This window comes from Arachis hypogaea, unplaced genomic scaffold (genome assembly GCF_003086295.3).
Source record: "Arachis hypogaea cultivar Tifrunner unplaced genomic scaffold, arahy.Tifrunner.gnm2.J5K5 arahy.Tifrunner.gnm2.scaffold_238, whole genome shotgun sequence".
In the NCBI taxonomy this organism is placed as follows: domain Eukaryota; kingdom Viridiplantae; phylum Streptophyta; class Magnoliopsida; order Fabales; family Fabaceae; genus Arachis; species Arachis hypogaea.
Window position 1 is genome coordinate 14,722 of NW_027255584.1, and position 6,517 is coordinate 21,238.

A 6,517-nucleotide genomic window follows, 5' to 3' on the forward strand; every position below is an offset into this window, starting at 1 on the left:
TGGTTGCTAAGTCAGAGTTATTCTGCTTAGAACTCTCTGTCTGTTGCTGAGAAGATGATGGAAAAGGTTTGCTATTGCTAAACCTGTTTCTTCCACCATTATTATTGTTGAAACCTTGTTGAGGTCTCTGTTGATCCTTCCATGAAAAATTTGGATGATTTCTCCATGAAGGATTATAGGTGTTTCCATAGGGTCTCCCATGTAATTCACCTCTTCCATTGAAGGGTTCTCAGGATCATAAGCTTCTTCCTCAGATGAAGCTTCCTTAGTACTGCTTGGTGCATTTTGCATTCCAGACAGACTTTGAGAAATCATATTGACTTGTTGGGTCAATATTTTGTTCTGAGCCAATATGGCATTCAGAGTGTTAATCTCAAGAACTCCTTTCTTCTGACTAGTCCCATTGTTCACAGGATTTCTTTCAGAAGTGTACATGAATTGGTTATTTGCAACCATTTCAATTAGCTCTTGAGCTTCTGTAGGCGTCTTCTTCAGATGAAGAGATCCTCCAGCAGAGCTATCCAAAGACATTTTGGACAGTTCAGAGAGACCATCATAGAAAATACCTATAATGCTCCATTCAGGAAGCATATCAGAAGGACACTTTCTGATTAATTGTTTGTATCTTTCCCAAGCTTCATAGAGGGATTCTCCTTCCTTCTGTCTGAAGGTTTGGACTTCCACTCTAAGCTTACTCAATTTTTGAGGTGGAAAGAACTTTTCCAAGAAGGCATTGACTAGCTTTTCCCAAGAGTTCAGGCTTTCTTTAGGTTGTGAGTCCAACCATATCCTAGCTCTGTCTCTTACAGCAAAAGGGAATAGCATCAGTCTGTAGACCTCAGGGTCAACCCATTAGTCTTGACAGTGTCACAGATTTGCAAGAACTCAGCTAAAAACTGATGAGGATCTTCCAATGGAAGTCCATGGAACTTGCAATTCTGTTGCATTAGAGAAACTAATTGAGGCTTAAGCTCAAAGTTGTTTGCTCCAATGGCAGGGATAGAGATGCTTCTCCCATAAAAGTCGGGAGTAGGTGCAGTAAAGTCACCCAGCACCTTCCTTGCATTGTTGGCATTGTTGTTTTCGGCTGCCATGAGTTCTTCTTCTTTGAAGATTTCTGTTAGGTCCTCTACAGAGAATTATGCCTTAGCTTCTCTTAGCTTTCTCTTCAAGGTCCTTTCAGGTTCAGGATCAGCCTCAACAAGAATGCCTTTGTCTCTGCTCCTGCTCATAAGAAAGAGAAGAGAACAAGAAATGTGGAATCCTCTATGTCGCAGTATAGAGATTCCTTGAGGTGTCAGAGGAAAAGAAAAATGAAAGGCAGAAGTAGAAAATTCGAACTTTATCAAAGAAGATGGAGTTTGAATTTTGCATTAAGGGATAGTGTTAGTCCATAAATAGAAGGATGTGAGAAGAAGGGAAGTGATTTTCGAAAATTAAGTAAGAAATTTTGAAAACATTTTGAAAAACACTAATTAATTTTCGAAAACCAAGAGTGGGAAAGAGATCAAGTGATTTTTGAAAAAGATTTTGAAATTAGAAAATAAAAAGGTTTGATTGAAAACTATTTTGAAAAAGATGTGGTTAAGAAGATATGATTAGTTTTAAAAAGATGTGATTGAGGAGATATGATTTGAAAAACATTTTTTTTTAAAAGATTTGATTTTGAAAATTAAAAACTTGGCTAACAAGAAAAGATATGATTCAAACATTAAACCTTTCTCAACAGAAAAGGCAACATACTTGAAATGTTGAATCAAATCATTAATTGATAGCAAGTTTTTTTTAAATAGAAAGAAATTGATTTTGAAAACATATGATTGAAAAGATATGATTTGAAAAAGATTTGATTTTGAAAAAGTTTGAAAACTGAAAAAAAATCTGCATTAAAAACAAAATCTTCCCTCTTGTGCCATCCTGGCGTTAAACGCCCAGAATGGTGCACATTCTGGCGTTTAACGCCCAAAACTATACCCTTTTGGGCGTTAAACGCCCAACCAGGTACCCTGGCTGGTGTTTAAACGCCAGTCTGTCCTTCTTCACTGGGCATTTTGAACGCCCAGTTTTTTCTGTGTAATTCCTCTGCTGTATGTTCTGAATCTTCAATTCTCTGTATTATTGACTTGAGAAGACATAAATCAAAAATATTTTTGGATTTTTAATAATAAGGAAAAATCAAATTCAACAAGAATCAAATATCAATGCATGCAGGACACCAAACTTAGCAGTTGTATACTACTGACACTAATGAGAATGCACATGAGACACACAAAACACTCAAGTCAAGAGAATTTAAAGATTAGAGTCAGAAATCATCAAGAACATCTTGAAGATCACTAAGACACATGAATGAATGCATGCAATTGACACCAAACTTAACATGAGACACTAGACTCAAAATTAAGTGGAAAAAGAGAATAAAGGTATCAAAATTCTTAATGAGAATTCCAAGAATCATGCAATGTTAGTCTAAAGCTTTAGTCTAAAGAAATTAGACATGGCTAAACAAGCTTCAGTAGGACATTGCATTCAAGAGCTAAATTGATGAAAATCAATCAGCTTTGGTGATGATAAGAACATCACCTTGAAACACTAGAATTCATTCTTAAGAACTCTGAAGAAAAATACCTAATCTAAGCCACAGGATGAACCGTCAGTTGTCCAAACTCAACAATCCCCGGCAACGGCACCAAAAACTTGGTGCACGAAATTGTGATTAATACTTTTCACAAATCAAATAATCCCCGGTAATGAATCCAAAAACTTGATGTTCAATACCATGGCATAAACACAACTTCGCACAACTAACCAGCAAGTGTACTGGGTCATCCAAGTAATAAACCTTACGCGAGTAAGGGTTGATCCCACAGAGATTGTTGGTATGAAGCAAGCTATGGTCACCTTGTAAATCTTAGTCAGGCAAACTCAAATGGGTATGGTGATAAACGCATAAAACATAAAGGTAAAGATAGAGATACTTATGTAATTCATTGGTAGGAACTTCAGATAAGCGTATGAAGATGCTTTCCCTTCCGTCTCTCTGCTTTCCTACTGTCTTCATCCAATCCTTCTTCTTCCTTTCCATGGCAAGCTTAAGCAAGGGTTTCACCGTTGTCAGTGGCTACCTCCCATCCTCTCAGTGGAAATGTTCAACGCACCCTGTCACGGCACGGCTATCCTTCTGTCGGTTCTCAATCAGGCCAGAATAGAATCCAGTGATTCTTTTGCGTCTGTCACTAACACCCCGCCCTCAGGAGTTTGAAGCACGTCACAGTCATTCAATCATTGAATCCTACTCAGAATACCACAGACAAGGTTAGACCTTCCGGATTCTCTTGAATACCGCCATCGGTTCTAGCCTATACCACGAAGACTCTGATCTCACGGAATGGCTGGCTCGTTTGTCAGGCGAGCACTCGGTTGTCAGGCGATCAACCATGCATCGTGTATCAGGAATCCAAGAATATTCACCCAATCGAAGGTAGAACGGAGGTGGTTGTCAGTCACACGTTCATAGGTGAATGATGATGAGTGTCACGGATCATCACATTCATTAAGTTGAAGAACAAGTGATATCTTAGAACAAGAGCAAGCGGAATTGAATAGAAGAACAATAGTAATTGCATTAATACTCGAGGTACAGCAGAGCTCCACACCTTAATCTATGGTGTGTAGAAACTCCACCGTTGAAAATACATAAGTACAGGGTCTAGGCATGGCCGAATGGCCAGCCTCCCAATGATCTAAGAACTAGATGTCCAAAGATGATCTAGAGATCTAAAGTGATCAAAAGATGTAAAATACAATAGTAAAAGGTCCTATTTATAGAAAACTAGTAGCCTAGGGTGTACAGAGATGAGTAAAAGACATAAAAATCCACTTCTGGGCCCACTTGGTGTGTGCTTGGGCTGAGCAATGAAGCATTTTCGTGTAGAGACTCTTCTTGGTTAAACGCCAGCTTTTATGCTAGTTTGGGCGTTTAACTCCCATTTTGGTGCCAGTTCCGGCGTTTAACGCTGGAATTCCTAAGGGTGACTTTGAACGCCGGTTTGGACCATCAAATCTTGGGGAAAGTATGAACTATCATATATTGCTGGAAAGCCCAGGATGTCTACTTTCCAACGCCGTTGAGAGCGCGCCAATTGGGCTTCTATAGCTCCAGAAAATCCACTTCGAGTGCAGGAGGTCAGAATCCAACAGCATCTGCAGTCCTTTTCAGTCTCTGAATCAGATTTTTGCTCAGGACCCTCAATTTCAGCCAGAAAATACCTGAAATCACAGAAAAAACACACAAACTCATAGTAAAGTCCAGAAAAGTGAATTTTAACTAAAAACTAATAAAAAATACTAAAAACTAACTAGATCATACTAAAAACATACTAAAAACAATGCCAAAAAGCGTACAAATTATCCGCTCATCAGAGAGGTTGGAGACTATAGTGACTAAGTCAGAAAGGCTCTGCTTAGGAGTCTCCATATGTTTTTGAGAATATGGGGTGGCCTGTTCTTGAATCTATTCTGGGTTCTTCCACCTTGATTATTATGGAAGCCATGCTGAGGCTTCTGTTGATCCTTCCATGAAAGGTTAGGATAATTCCTCCATGATGGATTGTAGGTATTTCCATAAGGTTCTCCCATGTAATTCACCTCCTCCATCATGGTTGGTTAGGATCATATGCGTCTACTTCAGAGGAAGCTTCTTGGGTGTTGCCAGCTGCAACTTGCATTCCAGTCAAATGCTGAGAGATCATATTAACCTATTGGGTTAAGATCTTATTCTGAGCCAATATGGCATTCATAGTGTCTACTTCAAGAACTCCTTTCTTCTGAGCTACCCCATTATTCATAGGGTTTCTCTCAGAAGTGTACATGAATTGGTTGTTCGCAACCATCTCAATGAGTTCTCTTGCTTCTATAGGTGTTTCTTCAAGTGGAGTGATCTACCAGCAAAGCTATCCAATGATATTTTGGATATCTCAAACAAACCATCATAGAAGATAGCTAGGATAGACCATTCTGAGAGTATGTCAGGAGGACATCTCCTGATCAGTTGCTTGTATCTTTCCCAGGCTTCATAGAGGGATTCACTTTCTTTTTGTCTGAAAGTTTGAACTTCCACTTTGATTCTCCTCATCTTCGGAGGAGAAAAGAACTTGGCCAAGAAAGCATTGACCAATTTTTTTCCAGGAGTCTGGGCTTTCTTTAGGTTGAGAGTCCAACCATATCCTAGCTATATCTCTAACTGCAAAGGTAAAGAGCATAAGTCTGTAGACCTCAGGATCCACTCCATTGGTCTTAATAGTATCACAGACTTGCAGGAATTCAGATAGAAACTGATGTGGATCTTCCAGTGGAAGTCCATAGAATTTGCAATTCTGTTGCATAAGAGAGACTAATTAAGGTTCAAGTTCAACGTTGTTTTCTCTAATGGTAGGTATGGAGATACTTCTTCCATAGAAATTAGAAGTTGGTATGGTGTAGTCACCAGGAACCTTTCTTGCATCTTCTTCATATTAAGCTCTGATGCCATGCTTTCAGCTTCTTATCGAAAATCTCTATAAGGTTTTCTTCCGGAGTGTTGTGCTTTAGCATGTTGTAAACGCTTCCTTAGAGTCCTCTCAGGTTCAGCATCAGGATTTAAGAGAGGTTCTATATCCCGGTTCCTGGTTATAAACAGGAAGAGAAAGCAAAGAAAGAAGAATGGGAGCTCTATGTTCATAAGAATTATGTTTTTTGTTATTGAGTTTGGTCCTAACAACGTATTTTGATCAGGAATTCTTATACATATTATTGAGATAATTATTTAAAAAAATTAGTAGTATTGCACAATTATATGTCTTGTTCACGAAGTCTTTATTTACTTTTTACCAACTTTATTCTTGAGGTATGTTATTGTTTATTTATGGAATTGTTATTTATTTTTATTTATATGAACTCTCTTTTTCTATTATTTATTATTTTTTTGTTAACTATTTGTTTAACATTATACACTTTTTATAATTGTGATTTTTGTGTATTATTTTTTATTATCTTTTTATATATGATTTATTGATCCCATTAGGTAAAGTAAATTAAACAAAAAATTAATCGTAAATAGTAATAATAGTAAAAAATTATAACATACAAAAAAGTGTAAACCCCGCTAAAATTAGTAAATAATTAGTAAATAAATCAAATTTTAATTAGATAAATTAAAAATATACAAATAATATCAAAATAGGATAGAGCTCTACAAACAAAAATTTTGATACCAATTTCGAAAAATTTGGCCCAAAATTAGACCGGATGGACCAAACCGGTTGAACCGGGTCCAAAACCAGGCCCGTGGGTCCAAGCGGACCCATAACATAAAAGGGACAGAATCATCTTCATCCCCATTCAGCATAAAAAACGCGAACAGCATTGGGGAGGAAGAGAACTTCGATAACCCTCATCAAATCTTCTTTCCGGCATAACTTCCCAATTTGAGCTCCGATCGCTGCACCGTTCGCGGCTAGGGTCCAGCGCGTCGAGCTCT

General features: G+C 37.9%; 1 non-coding gene across 1 annotated transcript; it reads left to right on the forward strand.

Moving 5' to 3' along the window:
• Positions 1-585: 585 nt before the first annotated feature.
• LOC112804820 (small nucleolar RNA R71) lies at positions 586-693 on the forward strand. Its single transcript, XR_003203441.1, has one exon. It is a non-coding gene; the product is annotated as a small nucleolar RNA R71 (small nucleolar RNA).
• Positions 694-6,517: the final 5,824 nt, after the last annotated feature.